Source organism: Paramormyrops kingsleyae, chromosome 4, assembly GCF_048594095.1.
Source record: "Paramormyrops kingsleyae isolate MSU_618 chromosome 4, PKINGS_0.4, whole genome shotgun sequence".
In the NCBI taxonomy this organism is placed as follows: domain Eukaryota; kingdom Metazoa; phylum Chordata; class Actinopteri; order Osteoglossiformes; family Mormyridae; genus Paramormyrops; species Paramormyrops kingsleyae.
Genome location: NC_132800.1, coordinates 38,327,900 through 38,348,080, shown reverse-complemented (window position 1 = coordinate 38,348,080; position 20,181 = coordinate 38,327,900). Strand labels below are relative to the sequence as shown.

The 20,181-nt window shown below is 45.1% G+C and overlaps 1 long non-coding RNA gene across 1 annotated transcript; it reads right to left on the bottom strand.

The window, feature by feature from the left end:
* Positions 1–16,906: 16,906 nt before the first annotated feature.
* LOC140588843 (uncharacterized) lies at positions 16,907–19,825 on the bottom strand. Its single transcript, XR_011990042.1, has 3 exons — positions 19,756–19,825; positions 19,346–19,574; positions 16,907–17,265 (listed from the first exon to the last, which is right to left on the bottom strand). It is a non-coding gene; the product is annotated as an uncharacterized lncRNA (long non-coding RNA).
* Between the last annotated feature and the right edge of the window lie 356 nt (positions 19,826–20,181).

The window sequence follows — 20,181 nt, the reverse complement described above, 5'->3', positions numbered from 1 at the left end:
TTATTCTTACTTTGGTCTACAGCATGTCACACTTTTAGTCCCAGAATTAAAAATCATAGATTGCTGCTAAAGTAATTAATATAATTTTGTTAAAATATTCTTCATCTTACCTTGAGTCAGAACCATATGGGAAGGCAGAGAAGACAAAGTGATACTGGCTTTGGAGATAGAAATCACTATTTATAAAGATGCAGGAACTTCCTCTTTTGTAGTTATGGGGCGTGACAGACCACATGACAGCATGAAAGGAGGGTGGAACAGTGCAGTGGATGGACAGAGGGATGGACGGATAGATAGATAGACAGACTGGTACCCATCTATCAGAGAAATTCTTCTCTGCATTACAAAGCTACCCCAGAGAGCCACAGTTCTTCCACTAGATGGGCAATTCATAATGCCCCCCCTTTCTATTGTAAGGGCACCTGATAGGGCATAACATTACATTTTCTTCACTAGATGGGCTCTCATAAACACACTTCTTATTTTCTTGCTCTATAGGGCACATGAAGGGGCATTATGAAGCAAATAAAAATATGGACAGCAAAAGAAGCAGTACTGTGACTAGTAAGAAGGCATGTGATGCAGGGCTGGAAAACTGAAAATGAAAGCTTCAAATGACAGAGAAATGCCAAATGTTAAGGGGAGGTTACTGAAAACAAAGTGCAGATACAGAGAAACCGGTCAAACAAGTCCATCAGTCTCAGGTGTGCAGGAATTTGAACACAGGGCGTGACCAGACTGGAAATAACGGAATGGAGGCTTGACTGATTACTAATTACTATGCTGCATTGCTATTACACTTCAGGACATCTGTGTAAATTCAAAGCAGCTGATTGCTGTAATATTTAAGTATCACATTTAATTATCAAGTTGACTGTGATAACAATGACTTGGTCCTGGGTATGACATTAAACTGCATCCAAACTTGCAAGCGTTCCTCCCTGCAGGTAATAATCTGGGGGTTGGTGGTAGGATTGACCCTCCAGCCTCCGTAAAATCTCCACACACCTCTGAGACAGCAGACAGGACACTTTTCTGCTCTCTGCAGGAGCAGCTCTGCTGCAGCTGCCCACAAGAAGGTTGCATGCATTATGAAGGGGTGTTGGATGGAGCCTCATCCCGGAAGAGATGAAACCACAGGAGAGCCAATGGGGTTCAGGCCTGTTGGGGTGTGAAAGTGGTGCTGAGGCGTCACCCTCTGTATGGCAGCAATCGGGTCCTAATCTGAGGTGACCCATCTATGTAGGTTCATGGCATGATGACCTTCTACCTTTTCGTAAACTCTGCATTTTTGTGGCGGCACTTTCTGAGGTATGCAGACCAGGGATTGGCCAGATCTCTGTAGCTGGATACACCTATTATTGGTCTGGTTGCCCTGATGGCTGCTGTACTCCAGGAGTAGCTGTAGTTATGGCAGATTGGCTCCTCTCAATGGTGTCTGATGTCACTCCTTTCAATGGAGATATTACAAGGTTTAGACTAAGGTACTCTTTGGGTGTCTTGTCTGTTGTCTCAGCTCTTACCACGGTGAGTGATGACTTGATAGGGGAGACATTTTATTTGCAACTTCACACGGTAGTTGATGGTAGAACTGCAATTGGGCCTTAAAAGTTACGCACACAGCTCTTTTGCCTTTTGTCAAGAATGAGTCATTCATACATTTTTTTAACATCATTTATTCATGACTAATGTAGGCTACACATGGAAGTTGGAACAAAGAAATAAAATAGGTCCTTTGTTAACATCGTAACATCTCAGCACTCTAAACAGGCCTAGGCGCGCCAATAAAAATGAGTCTTTCTTAAATTAAATTAAGATAAATTCTAAATTAAGATGGTATTTGGCAATAATGAAATTAAGATAAAGGCTCCGCGGGATTTGCTTCGCCGCTTCTCTCCACAATCTGGCCTCAACACAACTGAAATTTAATAAAGGAATAATGCCAACATTAGCCTATATACTCTGTCTACATTATGCATTTAAGACTCGATTAATATTTAGTTATAATTTGAAAAACCTTCACTCACCAAGATTAGGCTGCATGTTTTTGTGGAGGAAAATTATTGACTCCACTGTAGACGGCTTCAGCGTGGTCCTGAGCTCACTGATGGTGCGTCCAGCACCACTGAACACCCTTTCACTGCTGCTGCTACTGGCCGGGATGCATAGTACTGATCTGCAAGTTTTGGGTGGGATGGTTTGTTTATCTTCCACCAGCCAAGAACATCCATTTCATTTTCCATGACAGCCGTTCCAATGTAGCGAGTGACCTCGTCATCTTCCCAGTCAACTTGCTGTACATTTTCCCACTCCGCAAAAGTCTATCAAGAAGCCCGGTGTGTCCGGTGCTATTTTCCCAATGCGCGCTCTGCCCTTGTGCCTGCAGCTTTTCATGGCGCTCATGATAAATGGCCTGTATAGAAGTCAGTGTCAGCTACACCGTACTGAACCGAGTGTCTCCCATTTGCAGCAATGTTGTTGACAGTTGCACAGCTGACCCCGACTGTTTAACTTACCTCACTAACGATTTAGCAGCAGAAATGCTGCCTCCTATGTCCGGAGCACCGTCGGCTTTGGATAACTCTGCAACATGGGGTTAGGGTTAGGGTTAGGGTTAGGGCGCAGTACCGTATTAATGACATGGTCAATCCAGTCCAATCTCTGCTATGGCCGCAGAGCTAATTTAATGTTTGCCCCCTCATCGGTCACCCAGACAATTTTGCTGAAAGAGGAGGCATCAAGGCCAAACTTTGTCACCAGTAGTTTCAATATCTCCCATCTGTTATCTACTCCCGTCTTTGCCTCTTCCAAAGGGAACATTGTAGTTGTCAGGGTTTTATTCACTAGTTCCATATCCTCACTTATGCAATGGCATGTGATTGTCAAATAGCTAATTTTCCGATAATCCTCTGTCCACATGTCTGTGGTCATTGTGACTGTTCATCCTTCAACAGTCTTATGTTTCTGTACTAAAGCTGCCCTCTTTTCTTCTGCCATTATTCTCTCTTCGCAATTGTCACATGACAGGGAATAATAGAGTTTACGGGAACCCTCCCATACGCAGCCCCGACATTAATTAGTTCTTGCGCCAGCTCTTCAAACCCCTCGCCATTTACAATATTAAAAGACCTAATGTCTTTACAGCAAAAGCTGGCACTCTTCTCTGTCGCCATTTGTTTCACCTTTTTGGGTTTTAATGCTGTAACAAACAATTTGATTGTAGGTTGATCCTGGACACTGGCAGGTGTTGAACAGCTTCGATCAACATGCCATATCAGCGACGAATGCCCTGTCGTTTTGCTGTCGTACTTTAACAGAATGTCGCATCTTTTGCGTTTCACATAACCCACTGGCTCATTATTCTCATTATGCATATGCAGGGGTCTCAAGTATCACGCATTGAGCGTGACAGTCACTCTTTTCAGTCTTTTGTTATGTACTCCCACCACACATTGTATTTCTCACACGGCAAAATAATTTGTAGGCCAATATGCCGCAGCGCCCAATATTTCTCAGACCGCGGCACAGTAGCTCCTCACTATGAAACAAGCGCGTCTCCGCTGGAGTCCTAGAGCCTGTCACTTACCAGCCAATCAAAAAAAAAGAAAGAGCCTACACAATAGCCAATCAGAAAATAGTAGTATTGTATCTGGGTAAAATGCAACACAACAACTAATGAAAAGGCATCCTGTGGAATGTCACTCTTGCCAGTCTTCAAAACTTGAGAGCCCTGCACATGGTCAAAACTTTTCCATACCTCAGACTTTGCTTTTGTTGTCGGTGCAACCAAAACGTAATCGCCAGAGGCTAGCCTACGTCTCACCTCCTCAGCACCCATTTTTGCATCTTTCTCGCGCTGATCAAAACGCATCACCTGACTACTCATTTACCGTGCAAGCCGGAGCGCAAGCCGGAGCGCAAACCTGAGCCCATGTAAAATGATACAAATTAAGCCAGAACCCGTCTGAACTCGTCAGGATGTAGCATCCAGGTGCCTCGTCTGAAGGCCAATGGAGGAATGTAAACAATAATGCAGATCACAATCACATTGTGGAAGCAAAATTGGACATTAGTATGCCCGGGAGGGGAGGCATATTGGGTCTGTTATGGTTTAGGCCTTAAGCAAGAAGAGATCATTTTGAATACTGTGTGACCTCGCTTTGTGATAGCTGCCTGCAGTTGGCTCCGCAGAAGCTCGGACCTTGGAGAGACAGACAGTGGAACAAAGAGGGGAAGAAACCACTTGCAGGAAGAGACTCGAAGCCGCCCCAACTGGTGCACAAAAAGTTATAGCTTAATAAAGTGGTTGTAGTAGACAATATATAATATGTTACGCAATTAATCGCATAAGTAATCATGTTAATCATACTAATCATGTGTTAACCATGTATCTTCAATGATTCAGGGACAATACGTCAATGTGTTAATCATTAATCAATGGAACACCCAAACATTAACAGTGATTTAATGTCATATAATTAATATCTATTTATATATCTCAAGTAGAGTCTAGAAGCCAAGGCTGTCTTCAGTAAATTGCGTAAAATGGGTGAACTTTACCTTGCTACCAAGGTGAACCAATGGAGCAGGAGAATTGTGTTTTTTATATGTTTCAGCTTAGTTTGTTGATGTTTTGTGACCAATCAGGACTTAGAAGTCCTGGGAGCTATGGTTTATGCTGGGGGTGACTTGGTACCAAGTGCCAGAGTGTGATGGGAGCGCTTTGCTGAACTTGCTGGAATATAAGAGATTTTCTTTACTCACCAAACTAAGAGATCCAGACTTTTATTCTAAGTCCTTGATTTATATTTTTTCTACCACAGTAAATCTTGTGCATCTTTTGCACATCTTCCCTGATGTGGCACTGCATTTTCACCAGACATCTGTAATGTTTGATTGGTAGGAGAAGAGGACAATGAGGTTTGGGCCATTCCAGCAGGTGATGTAATCTGTGGATGCAGATGAAGGCTTTACAGTCCCAGCTGTAGGTATCAGTAAGACAGCAATGTGGCAGTGCTTTGTAATTAAATGAATCCATACCTCCATTACCTCACATGGGGCAGTATGTAGATCCTGCCCTTTCAGTAGACATTTTAAGCTCTGTGACAGAGCCGACCTGGAGCTGTTCAAGCTTGTGCCCCTTGCCTGCCTTTGCCAGTTCAAACTCAATAAAACTTGATTGGTAGATATGCTTTGGATATTACAATGTCTTAGTTTGTCTGGCTGCCTATTAAAAGACAACCATTGATTATAGGGGTGCAGGTTTGATTTAATGCCATTACCCACAGAGCTACTGTATGCAGTGATGATCAGCACAAATAAACATGACTGGGTAGTGAAGATGAAAAACACTGAAAAATTATTGTATGAGCAGAGCAAATGTTAAGAGTTGCTGTATTTAATTCTACATTGCAATCTAATGTTTAGCTAATACATGACTGGGAAACTTCTCTAGATCAGCTGATGGAAAAATACCAAAATAAGGGCGGGAAGGAGAGAGTCTTGCCCGCCAGACAGGGTTTGTCTGCCTCTCAAATGTTCCTGACAAACACAAATTGGAGGAAATTGATTGTTGCTGAAACGAAGGAAGCACCAGCCTGTTTAGTGTGTCTCTGTAAGGGCTTTATTCTACCGCTGGGGGGCTCGCCAAGGTTTTTAAGTATCTCATAGGCGTAGTGCGCCCCCATGTGGTCTAGTTTGGGGTTTCAGCTTGTCCGAATAGCTTCAAAATCAAAGTATCCCTGCTTGTGACGCTTTATCACAGAGCCACCTGACTTACATACGACAGTTCAGGACAACTAACCCGACACACACATGAAATCAGGTAGGACCCCCATTCGTCTTTTTCCTGTTTTTCATCCATCCCCTTTTCTCCCATTGGTGGCAATGCGTTTTTGGCCCCATAGGAATACACTGGTCATCAGAAGCCAGCAAATCACGCTCAGTCATGATTCACCCAACAGCCACCACACTTTAATAGCTCAGACCAACTCAGCCAACACTAGGGTGACTAGATTTAAACTTGTGAAAAAGAGGACACTTTGGGGGGGTGGGGGGCATGTGGCACCATGGCTGTGTGAATGCATACAAATGTGCCCACAGTCAAGGCTACTAAGCTACAGTATGGTAATTAACTTCAATGGCCTTTAACACGACTAAAATGCAGAAACATAAATACCAACACCACCATAATCAAGAGTGGTCAATAGGGTTAGGATTTGAAACTTTTCACTGAATCTTGCACTAAACAATAACTTGACATATTTCCTTTTATGGCCAAAGGTTAAAATAAAGTGTAAAAGTTGCAAAAAATCAACAGCAACAAAACATTTCCTTGGCTTTCAGTCCTGTGCTTCAGTGCCCTTCAGTCTACTCGATTTATGCCTTAAGGCTATAAAAAGCGAGTGAAAGTGAGCAGGGGGAGGGCGAAGTAGCTAGAGTGAGATCGTACCAGGGAAACGCAACGCAAATCTAAAAATGTTTGAGGCTGAAGCAGAATGAAATCCCGGACAATTTTAGAATTCCGCCCGGACACATTTTTTAGGTCTTAGAACCTTCCATTCCATCCAGCAATCTTTCAATTACAAGTGCACTTCCCTAACCATTAAGCCATAACATAGTACTGCTGTATCCATTTATTTATTGGTGCCTCTTCTTCACATACATGCATAAGTATCTGTATCATGTCAGACACACACTCTGTACTCACTTCAGCTTCTCCAGTTTACAGCTGGGATCCTCCAGTACAGCAGAGAGCAGCTTCACTCCTGAGTCTCCTGGGTGATTGTAGCTCAGATCCAGCTCTCTCAGGTGTGAGGGGTTTGACCTCAGAGCTGAAGCCAGGGAAGAACAGCCTTCTTCTGTTACTCTACAGCCTGCTAGCCTGCAGAAAGGAAATCACAAAATATCAGACAAAATACAGGTGGCAGCGACCCATCAAAACACCAGTGCTGACGTGCCCAAAGTCACAGCCTGACTGGGACCAGTGACTGGCCTAGACCCCCCCAGACCAAACAGCCATTCAGCACCTCCCCCTTTTCCTCCAGGGGGCGCAAACGCAGCCACCTCAGGCAATTCGGGTGCCGGCAGGACAGGCGAGACAGGCAGTTCGGGTGCCGGCCGGACAGGCGAGACAGGCAGTTCGGGTGCCGGCAGGACAGGCGAGACAAGCAGGTTAAGAGCCGGCAGGACGGGCAAAACAGGCAGTTCAGGAGCCGGCAGGACGGGCAAAACAGGCAGTTCAGGAGCCGGCAGGACGGGCGCCGCCATCACGCGGCCAGCAGGGGGCGCCGTCGCGGGCGCCGCCATCACGCGGCCAGCAGGGGGCGCCGTCGCGGGCGCCGCCATCACGCGGCCAGCAGGGGGCGTCGCGGCGGACGCCTCCATCCCGCGGCCAGCAGGGGGCGCCGTCGCGGGCGCCGCCATCACGCGGCCAGCAGGGGGCGCCGCAGCGGGCGCTGCCATCACGCGGCCAGCAGGGGGCGCCGCAGCGGCCGCCTCGGGCATTGCCCTAGGCAGAGCAGGCAGGACAGGCGGGTCAGGCAGGACAGGCGGGTCCGCTGGCAAAGCGGCGGAAGCTGCAGCAGGCGGTGCCGCGGGCCGAGTGGCGGCAGCTGCAGCAGGCAGGACAAGCGGGTCAGGCAGGACAGGCGGAGCTGCTGGCATCGCGGCATCAGCAGCAGGCGGTGCCGCGGGCAGAGCGGCGGCATCAGCAGCAGGCGGCGCAGCCGCGGGCAGATCGGCGGCGGCGGCAGCAGCCGGCGGTGCAGCCGCGGGCAGATCGGCGGCGGCGGCAGCAGCCGGCGGTGCAGCCGCGGGCAGATCGGCGGCGGCAGCAGGCAGCGCAGCCGCGGGCAGATCGGCGGCGGCGGCAGCAGCCGGCGGTGCCGCGGGCAGCTCGGCGGCGGCAGCAGCAGCGGGCGTTGCCGCGGGCAGAGCGGCGGCGGCAGCAGGCGGCGCCGTGGGCAGATCGGCGGCGGCAGCAGGCGGCGCCGTGGGCAGATCGGCGGCGGCAGCAGCAGTAGGCGCCAGGATCGGCGCCGGGCGTACCGGCGCTGTCCCTTTAAGGGCCTTGGGAATCCGGGGAATCGCCTCCCAGACGGCCCTGGCCCCTTTAAGGGCTAGCCGTGTTCCCCGGAAGGGGGAAGCTGCCCGCGAAGGTACCTCCAGACAGGCAGCGGCAGTGACTTCCGGGGTGACAGCGTGAGAAGCAGGAGAGAGAGAGCACGCCCTTAGGGAGATCGCCGGCACTTCTCCCTGGTGTTGTTCTCTCCTCTTCTTTTTCCTCCGATTGTGGCTGGTCGGCTGAGTCGGGGCGGCCGGGGAGCAGGCGAGTGGCTGGAGCTGCCTCTCCGTTATCCTCTCGACCAGCTGTCAGAGGTTTTTGTGTACCTCGCGGAGGGGGTACGCGTTTCCGGGTGGGGGCGCCTCACTCAAGAGGTCCCCACTCCGGCTGGCTAAGTCCCGTGCCATGGGGTCCTCCTGGACCTCGGGTTGGGACAGCCAGTACACAACTTCCTGCAGCAGACCGAGCCGTTGGTGCTCGGTCTGCTGCGCTGTGTCTTCAACGAGATCCGTCATTCTGTCAGGGCTCGGCAAGGAGGCGAGCAAGGAAGCAGCAGAGCAAGCCGTGCTTACGGGTAATCAGGGGTTTATTTCAGAAAGCGACAGACAAGCAGGGACATCCAACGTGACAATACAATGACGGATCTGGGGAAGACGGACTGAGACTCGGACTAAATACAAAAGACTAGGCAAACGGAACAGGCAACAGGTGAGAATAATCAGGGAATCACACGAGGTAACGAGGTGGGCGTGGCACACATCGGGATCGAACGGAGCGGATCGTGACATATAATTCTATAATTATATATAAAATGTTGACATTATACAGACACATATGTATATGTACATATATACTTATACGAATTATTATAATAATACTATAATAATTATTAACAATAATAATAATATCTCTATCCTATACTTCAGCTCTGTTTCTGAAGTTTGCATAACGTCATGTCCGGCCCAGGAGTGCAGATCATGTGATTTCTGGTCCCACAGTGGAGATCCTCCTAGCGGAGACGCCCAGTGTTCTGCAGCCAGACCATTCTCCCGGTTTGGGGGAGACTACAGGTGCCATCTTAGGACAATACTAACGAATCTCAAAAAGATAAAAGTAAACTCACCGCATGTGCATGAAGAACAAATGCAAAGGATTTATTTGTGAAATCAAACACGCAGAATTATATCAGAACATATTTTAACCCTGTTACACTCCCACACAAGGACAAAATAAGTATCTATAAAGTACTTGTTTGTACAAAAAAAAGATTAATGAATTAATAGTATTTTTGGTGATGCCTGTTTTGTCTGTGGGTGGCATGGTGGTGCAGTGGTTAGCGCTGTTGCCTCACGGCAAGAAGGTCCTGGGTTTGGTCCCTTCTGTGTGGAATTCACATGCTCTCCCTGTGTTTGCATGGGATTCCGCCAGAGGCTCTGGTTTCCTCCTATGGTCCCAAAGTGTGCAGGATAGGCTGATTTGTGTGTGTGTTCCCTGTGGTGTGTTGGCACCTGCCCAATGTTGGTTCCCGCCTGCACCCCTTGTTCCCAGGATAGGCTCCTGTGACCCCAGTTGGGATTAAGCGGTTATGCTGATGGATGTTTTGTCTGTTTTCTTTCCCTTTGGATACTGTCTAAACTGTCACACACAGAGAAACTCACCTAAATACAAACAAGGAAATCCATCTACATACAGTACAGTGCAAAAAGCCACACTCATCACAACAATTGCATGAATACAATCATAAAATGGTATTATTAATATAAACATGCAAACACACTTACATTTCTGTACGCCTGGTCTGGTCCTGCACTCTCCACTGTGGTCCACACTATTGGAAAAGCAGAATTTAGAATTGTAGAATTAGAATTTAATGATCAGTGGTTATTGCTGACACACAACAGCACACAGTGCACAACAAAAAAATGTGTCCTCTGCGTTTAACCCATATGTGACATCGTGACATAGCAGGGGGCAGCTAATTCAGCACCCAGGTAGCAGTGCTTGGGGGCGGTACCTTGCTCAGGGTACCTCAGTAGTGCCGTGCTGGTCAGGGATTCCATCCAGCAATCTTTCAATTACCAGTGCGCTTCCCTAACCATTAAGCCATAACATAGTACTGCTGTATCCATTTATTTATTGGTGCCTCTTCTTCACATACATGCATAAGTATCTGTATCATGTCAGACACACACTCTGTACTCACTTCAGCTTTTCCAGTTTACAGCTGGGATCCTCCAGTACAGCAGAGAGCAGCTTCACTCCTGAGTCTCCTGGGTCATTGTAGCTCAGATCCAGCTCTCTCAGGTGTGAGGGGTTTGACCTCAGAGCTGAAGCCAGGGAAGAACAGCCTTCTTCTGTTACTCTACAGCCTGCTAGCCTGCAGAAAGGAAATCACTAAATATCAGACAAAATACAGGTGGCAGCGACCCATCAAAACACCAGTGCTGACGTGCCCAAAGCCACAGCCTGACTGGGACCAGTGACTGGCCTAGACCCCCCCAGACCAAACAGCCATTCAGCACCTCCCCCTTTTCCTCCATCCCTGCTCTCCCTGTTCCTGATAAAAAGCTGCCATTTGGGGGCATTATTCTGCCCCCGGGTTTGCCTGTGTGCCTCTGTTCCTGCGGCCCCCACACACTGTACACTAAAGCTCACCTTTTAACCTCACTGACTGTGTAGTAACAGACATGAATAATCAGTTCAGTTCAAAATTTAACCATCCAGTGACAGTGACCCACTGCATGAAACTTAGAACTGGACTCTCTCATCCACAGTCCTGCCACAAGAAGAGCTCTGATGGCAGAGAGGATGAGGCCCTGCAGTGACGCCAAGAGCAAACAGTCACAGGGGCAGGAAAGTCGGCTAAATCCCAAAGAGGACGATCAGCACCACAGCGCCGGACAGAAACCACAAGATCCCCACGGTCAGCTGCAGAACCACCAGTGAGGAAGTGAGGAATGTCAACAGGAGGCAGCTGACAGCTGATTAGAGCCCCAGAGAGGGGGGGGGGATTGCCTCCCCCAGCACGGCTCAGAGCCTGCATCGTGGGCGGGGGGGGGGGGGGGGAGAGGATGACTGGTGAGCAGCCTGCTTGTCGTCTCTCTCTCTATCTGAACACAGACGGCCTGGAGGATGACCAGCCAGAAGAGACTGCCGCCCCCCCACCTGCTCAGCCAGGGACCAAGGAGCCGAGCCCAGCCGTGTGAGGAAGGAGCTAGAATCCACACTCCAGCTGCCCTTAAGCTGCCCTTCCTAAATGCCCCCCCTTATTCCCCTAAAATAAAGACCGCCCCTTTGGGGGTGTGCATATTGAATACTATATGGTGCTGTATAACACATAGAGAAATTAAGAAGATGTAACCTGAAGCTGATGTAACCATACAGAGTGTGACCTTGTAACCTTTAGGGAATGTGGACCAATTACTGCTGCTGTACAATGTGATTAAAAATAGGTATGAATGAGCACCTTGTGTTAGTTTAGGAGTTTCTGTATCTGTCAGCTGTCTCATGTTAGCCTCCGTTGTATGAATATGCACTTTAATTAGTTTCACAGCTTCACAGTATTTTGAAGGCCCAGAATATTCTGTTCTGTAGCTGAGCATCTCCGCACCAGCTGAAATTGCTAAGACTTTTTATCAGTGAATCCTGGAAAGTTTTGCTTTGCTTAGTGTCATGGGCAACGAAACAATATTGACTCTGTCATGTTTTCCAGAGGGTTAGACAAGCAACAGAAATGACTGGCAGTCATCAGCCATCTTTCTGCCAGGTGTCTCCAAACTGACTAGGAACTCTGACCGGAGGAGATGTGAACATCCCCAGCAGCTAATGCAGGCCTGTCAGGCTGACCTACCTGATGCACGGCTTGTTTTATATTAAAATCGTACAAATTATTAAGTTAGAAGTTAACTGCAGAAATATTAATGGATGCAACAGTACTTTCAGGGATCCTGTTTGAGAGACATTAGCACGTGAACATTTTAAACACTGTGGTCCACACAGATCTGTACAGTGCAGTGAGAGCTGATTACAGGAGTGATTCCTCTCTCATAGCTGACAGGCAGCTGATGTGACACAGGAAGGGGTCCATGCAACAGGCACCCAAAATAAAGGAGGATTTTATTTGGTGTAATTCCACCTGAGGAAATGTGATTTAGGTTCCTCTGCTATGAAACTGTGAAAAGTCCAGCCCAGGTATTTACTCTAGTACATAGTGTAACAATATTAAGTCAGTATAACAATAACAAACAGTATAAAACATCCGAATCATGTCCTCTTTTCCGAGAAATAAAAAGCTGAAATCTATACCTACTTAGTGGGAATGAAATGGTGTGAGTGCAGTGGTTTGCTCGTGTGACTTGCCTTGCAAACGTCACAGAATCACTTTATAATATAAATTACTGACATAGTTCATGCTTAGACAGTTTGGATACAGGATCAGCCGCATTACTGGCTGACACACTTCAGACATGAGAGGCTCTTATAATATTAGTCCTTCTGCTGCATCTAGAGGCCTAAACAGGAGCTTAAGTCAGAGTAAATGAACTGGCCATGTGGCTGATCCCTCAGCCCTTACTGTGTCTGCAGGGTGGAGGGTGTCTCAATTGTGCTGTCAAATACCTGTGGCCTTTGGTTTGATCTGTGTCCCAGTTGCAGTGTCATCATGAAATACCAGTTTACTATTTGACTGGACAAATATGACACTTCAGTATCACCAGTTTACAGTGTAGAATTCCCAGTAATACTGACCTCAGTATCCCCAGTTTACAGTGTGAATCCCCCAGTCCATCAGAGAGCAGCTTCATTCCTGAATCCTGCAGGTCATTATCACTCAGGTCCAGCTCTCTCAGGGGTGAGGAGTTTGATCTGAGAGCTGAAGCCAGCGCCTCACAGCATTTCTCTGTGAGATTACAGCTGTTCAGCCTGCAAAAGGAGCCATGTTATTATACACACACAGACCAGTATGTATCCTACACATCAGTGATCATAGTGATCATCATGAAATACAAGTTTACTATTTGACCGGACAAATATGACTGACCTCAGTATCACCAGTTTACAGTGTAGAATACCCAGTAATACTAAACTCAGTGTCCCCAGTTTACAGAGTGGGATACCTAGTAATACTGACCTCAGTATCCCCAGTTAACAGCTTGGAATCCCCAGTAATACTGACCTCAGTATCCCCAGTTTACAGTGTGAATCCTCCAGTCCAGTAGAGAGCAGCTTCACTCCTGAATCCTGCAGGTCATTGTCACTCAGGTCCAGCTCTCTCAGGGGTGAGGAGTTTGATCTGAGAGCTGAAGCCAGCGCCTCACAGCATTTCTCTGTGAGATTACAGCTGTTCAGCCTGCAAAAGGAACCGTGTTATTATACACACACAGACCAGTATATATCCTTCACATCAGTGATTATAATGATACAAAATATCCAATCAAACTTTTTTTCAGCATAATAAAAGGCACAGAATATAGTATAATTCAAAGAGAATTAGTGGATAAACACAACACAAAATGAAATCACCACAGTCAGAAAAATGATTAAATATGGTACATTTTTAATTTTGGCCAATCCTCTGATGGTCATCATGTTCCCTGTCATGAAGAATACAGTGACACAGTGACCAATTTCATTTCAAAGCACAAATATCCTGAAAGGTTTTGTGTACAGAATATTCAGGAACTGGATCAATCTACTCAAATGAGCAGCTGTTGGCACAATACAGGTTCTCCTGTGAGTTCACTGTGTATTTTGGCCATTTTTTGCAGTCACATAATCATTGATAGTGGGTAAGTCTATCATAAGTTAAAAGCCTATAGTTTTACTCTCATTAGTCATACAGACCATATTCCCAATAATGTTCTGTATGTGTTATATTGCATTATCTTCCAGAGCCTGTTTGAATGAGGGCATGAGTGTGAATATATAGTCTAAAATTCATTCAGTCGCAGGTTAATTAAAATATATCAGTTGTCTTGTTGTTTCAATGTCCTTGAAACCCTGTAACCAACTGCAAACCACTTTTTAATGCACTGCTGTTTAATGGTCTTAAAGGGCCAGTTACCCTGAGACTCTTTAATATCCACATAAGTATTTCCTAATAAGTATAATAACAGGACATTATTATTCAACTTATTATTCAAGTATGATTACTTGAAATCATTTTTTCTCTACCTGGGAACTTATAAAACTACCAATTCCATAATTATAGGACTACCAATACTTTAAGATATGCTTTTAAAAGGAACATTCATTTAAAATAAATATTTATGAACAGTGATGCTTCTTTCATCCCCATTGGGAAATTGTCTTTTCACCCATCCCATTCTGCTCCATGAGACACACAGGCACACACAGGTGAGAGGAAGCTTGGGGTCACAGTGCAGGGTCGACCAGCATCCAGCGCCCCTGCAGTGATTGGCATTAAGGGATTTGTTCAAGGGCCCAGCGATGACATCACTCTGCTGGCCAGGAGATCTGAACCAGTGGCCTTCCACTCACAAGCATAGTGTCCGAACATTCAGTGAAATTGTGGCTCTGGGCTGGTTGTCACACAAAGGACGGTCATAGAAAACCTGTCACTTTACTACACTTCAGTCAATATAAAATCTGGCTTCCAGATTGTCATGGTGAAAAAAAATCCAGCCTCGTGTTTAATCCACAGGGGAAATAAATGTTACATTTTCATTATATACTTTGAACAATGTTAATATATAACTGCCCGACTGGAGGTGTTGTTATTGGTGGGAAAGCACACAGAGTTTCTTTGTACAGTGGTACCTCAGTTCTCGAACTCATTAGAGCTCGAATTTCTTAAAAGTCGAACCAACCAGGTCGAAAAAAAATTACCTAGAGCTCAATCTGAATCTCAGAAGTCAAACCGTGAATGCCGACCTAAGATAACTTGTAGGCGCGGGAAAATGAGTCACGCGGCACGTCTCTCAGCAGAAACAAAGGGTAACGCTTCAGTCTCAGCCTCGCATTTGCTGTGATAACGCCGTGCATGTTTACACTAACTGAATACATATATTTAGACAGTAAAAATACATTTAGACAATGATAGACAGTAACAGTAATTATTATACAATAAAATACATTTAAAAATAAAGTTTTATTATTCATTATATTAATATTAATGATAAACCATTAATACGTTTAATTATAATAATATTGTTGTGCCGAGCAGGGACAGAACGGAGACAAAGATGCAGACGTCAGGGTATCAGGAAATACGGGGTTTAATTACAGGTAAGGCAGGCAAAACACAGACGGAAAATACATTGACCAAACTGGGGAAACAAACTGAAACGCGGACAAAATATAGAGGGCTAATGACAACAACCAGAAACAGCTGATCACACGGGGATTCCACACGGGGTTAACGAGGGGACGATTGGGGAAGGACACATTGTTTGGATACATTTATTTTATTACTGTTTTGATATATGTGCTTAGATGTATTTAATACAGTATATGCTCTTCTTGTTTAATCCAGTTCATTTTGTTTTTAAATGCTAAATATTTCTTCAGATCAAACACATCCAGCTCCTTATCTGATATCAGCATCACAAAGGCCAGAGTTGAGTACTGTACAGGTGAGAGGTCTTCTGCTGAAAGGCTTCCAGAATTCAGGTATCTTTGTACTTCCTCTACTAGAGAATTGTCACCCAGTTCATTCAGACAGTGGAATAGGTTGATGGTCCTTTCTGGAGATAAATTCTCCTGTATTTTCTTCCTGATGTATTTGGCTGTTGTCTGTCCCAGTAGCCATTTTAAGGATCTTTTTAAAGTGGTATGTGAGCTGATTCCTGTCTGTCCCAGTAGTTTTTGTAACAGAGTCTTACTGGAGTCTGTTGAGAGGCCCAGGAGGAAGCGGAGGTAGAGGTCCAAGTGTCCATTCTTGCTCTTTAATGCCTGATCCACTGCAGTCTTCAGCAGTCTAGCTGATGAGTTTGACAGAAACACATATAAAGCAGCAAGATACTCCTGGATGCTCAGATGCACAAAGCAGTACACCTTCTCCTGATACAACCCATATTCCTCCTTAAAAACTTCTGTGCACACTCCAGAGTGAACTGAAGCTTCACTGACATCAATGTCATTCTCTGTCAAGTCTTGCTCATAAAATATGAGATTGCCTTTTTCAAGGTTGTCAGAAGCCAGTTTACCAAGTTTTAAAAGGAATTCCTTGCTGTATTCATTAAGCTTGGTTTCGTTTTTTATATACTTGTCATTTTTTAACCTAGTCTGAAAAATCAGGAAGTGTGTGTACATTTCAGTCAGAGTCCTTGGAATTTCTTCCTTGTCAGTCTCATTAAAAATCTTCTCAAGAACAGTGGCTGAAATCCAGCAGAACACAGGTATGTGACACATGATGAAGAGGCTCCTTGATGATTTCACATGTGTGATAATCCTGCTGGCCAGGCTCTGATCACTGAATCTTTTCCTGAAATACTCCTCCTTCTGCGCATCACCGAACCCTCGTATCTCTGTTACCTGATGGACACACTCAGGAGGTATCTGATTGGCTGCTGCTGGCCGGGAGGTTATCCAGACGAGAGCGGATGGAAGCAGATTCCCCTTAATGAGGTTAGTCAACAGCACATCCAGTGATGTTTTCTTTGTTACATCAAACCAGCTCTCATTGCTCGGAAAATCTAGAGGAAGGCGATACTCATCCAGACCATCAAAGATGAACAAGACTTTGTACCTAAACAGCTCAGTGGATTGAAATGGTTTCAGTTCTGGGTCAAAGCAGTGAAGCAGTTCAATCAGACTGTATTTCTCCTTAATCAAATTCAGGTCACGGAAAGGAAGAGCAAATATGAAGTTAACATCCTGGTTTGTTTTTCCTTCTGCCCAGTCGAGAATAAATTTCTGCACAGAGACTGTTTTCCCAATACCTGCCACCCCTTTAGTGAGTACAGTTCTGATAGGTGTCTCACGCCCACATAAGGGTTTAAATATATCATTGCACTTGACTGTAGTATCTTCTGTTCGCCTTTTCTTGGATGCTGTTTCAATCTGTCTCACTTCATGTTCATCATTGACTCCTCCAGTCCCACCTTCAGTTACGTAGAGTTCTGTGTAAATCTCACTGAGAAGTGTTGGCTGTCCTTCCTTAGCTTTCCCTTCAAATACACACTCACATTTCTGCTACAGGTCACTTTTGATTCTGTGCAGATATTGCGGCATGAGCTGTCCTGAAAAGGAATGAGAGGAAAATGCATACATTTTTACTGTGATTCTGCCCAGTATGAGGGGAAGAATATTTTCCAAAAACACACTTTTTTACACATACAAGTCCAGATATTTGACTGTGACAAATGTGAAATGTAAAGTCTTACCATACAAATTTGACTACAACACCACATACAGTATTGTGCATAAGTCGTAGGCAAACAAAGAAAAAGTTTAAAGTAATGCTGTCAACAGTAACGAGTTAATGCATGCGATTAATCAGGAAACCTTAATGCTCTATTTTGTTTTTAATGTAAATTAATCATATACGCTGATCCTGGGCCGTAGGTCTCATATTGTGGTTCTCGGCAGACCGCGCAGCGACAGCGAAAGACGAGGAGACTCTTCTGAAGGGGAGAACAATGTCCTGTTATTAAGTCCTTAAAAAGACAAACACAGGTACTCAACAAGCACCAAAGCACCATAAGAGGGAAACACAGGGAGGTCAGATGCCGGACAGTAAGGCAGACAAACTGTGGGTAATTTATATAATGACTAAAGACACGTGAGGATCAGGCAGGGTTCACGCGAGACACAGGCAAGGGCACACAGGACAATGGGGAACAGCACAAGGATTTACAATAACAAACACAACAGGGCTACAGTATGTACATGGCCGGCGAGCATGCTGGGATATGCTAATAGGCCCCCGCTATACGGAAGCCGTCCCACCAGCGCTACAGTGTTAACATTGGGGGGGCGGGTATATCGGGACCAGAGGTGTGACGTCACGTCGCATTATAGGGCTAGTATGGTGGTTTAGTGTGGTGTCTCTATGCTTACGGGTCTGTGAGAGAGCGTCTGCCAGCAGGGGGCGTGTTTCCTAACTATGTAAGTCAACAACTGTGCTTTTGGGAAATGCAGCCCAGAGCGGGAGACTGAACCATTTTACCTTTGTCCTATGTTAGCTTTCTGTTCCTATCTCTTATCTTAAATGGGTCGGTGCCGATCCGTGTCTTAAATCAGGCATAAAATACCCTCAAAACAATTATTCATCGTCCAGTTTGTTTCTTACTTCTTGGTTACCTTGTTAGGCTTCCTTATCCATGAAAAAAATTGGTTTTAATATTTTTGGTGTGGCTTTCTGGACCTTTCTTTTGACAGCATACCTCTTGTTTTTTTTTTTAAAAAAAAAAGGTAAAATAAACCTCAAGAGAATTATATAAATGAAGCGAATTGGTCTTATCTTGCCTTACATGTATGGGCATGCCTTGCCTTGATTTTGTTTTAATTTGTTTAGTTTAAATAGAGGTTCCTGAAAAGTAAAAAAGGCTTGATGCAGTACACAAATCTATGTGGTGCTTTTATGCCTTTTTAACTTACAAACGGGTCGGTGCCGACCCAAACACGATAGCAAGGTAGGGGGTCTCTTGGTGAAAATGGTCAGATAAAAACGTACATTATGTAATGACTTAAATTTGTTGTATGTGTTTTATTTTTTTGTGAACAAAGAATTCCAATTATAATTCAGAAATCATCAAAATGAAGATGTTATATTATAAAAACACGATTCCTCTGACCAGTTTGTCCTGCATTTCTTTGTTCTAAGACAACACATGTATTTGTTTCATCTTCCAAAAAATACCAGCAAAAAGCCGACCACCATTTTAAATGTGTGATTAATCATAATTAATCACAGCCTATTATTGTGATTAACTGGATTTTTTTATTAATTGACACCACGAGTTTAAAGCCATTTATCTGGGAAGTAAGTTGCTCTGGAAAAAACCCTAAATCATCACTTCAGCTCCCAAACCTCCTCAGGGCACCACAGCCAGTCCATGTGCTCCTTACATTTCACCACCAGCTCACTTCATTCACTAATTAAATTAGTTAAAAATGTCAATGAGATATTGATCATCCACATGACGTGTGCTAGTGGTCAAGTCAAAAAATATATGGATGAAAGATTTCTGCAAATCCTGAAGTGACTTTAGGAAAGTTTTTGGATTGGCTCACACACCAACATGAAGATCCTTCTCTCTGGCTGCCTAAGAATTTAGCACAGTACTGTACATGTACAGAATGTTATGAGGCTCTTACTCTTCTCCAGTAAGTCAGCGAGATCATTTTGCTTCATGGTCCTCAGGATGTACAGTGTGATCTTCAGAGCTCCCTCTCTACCACAGGTCTTCTGCATCTGACCATCACTGTCCAGGTCATTGTCCTCCTCCAGCTGAGGCTCAGAGCATTCTGGGTAATTCTGATCTAGGTACCTCACAAACTTCTTCAGCTCATCCTTTAGGAACTTTACGGCTTTTTCCTCTAGTGACTAAAATAAACAGTTACAGTTAATTATTGCTACTTGCACCAAACCTTTTCAAAGTTTTTCTTGTGAAAAATAGTTTTAAATATATTTCCTTTAACAGGATGAATTTCTTATTATTCAGCTTTATAAAATATAAGCTAATTTACATAACAGTTAAGAAAACATATCAGCAACAAACACAGACCTTCAATATGGATGTGAAACCCAATTTATCATGTAGATCTGAACTGGATTCTTCCTCTTGGTCTCTGTGAATAAGGCAGAGAAATTAATCGAATTCAATCCAATTCAAATTTATTTACGTAGTGAATTTTCACAATATTATATTGTCTCAAAGCGCTTTACATTGTCCCTGCCAAATGCCCCCAGAGCGCCAGCCAGAGGTGACAGTAGATTTTTTTGAGGGGGGGGGGGGGGGGGGGCAGCATGTGGCTCAGCAGAGTAAGCCTCTGGGCCCGTGATCAGAAGGTCGCCGGTTTACGCCCAGCCTCAGCAGAGTAAGCCTCTGGGCCCGTGATCAGAAGGTCGTCGGTCTATGCCCAGCCTCAGCAGAGTAAGCCTCTGGGCCCGTGATCAGAAGGTTGCCGGTCTATGCCCAGCCTCAGCAGAG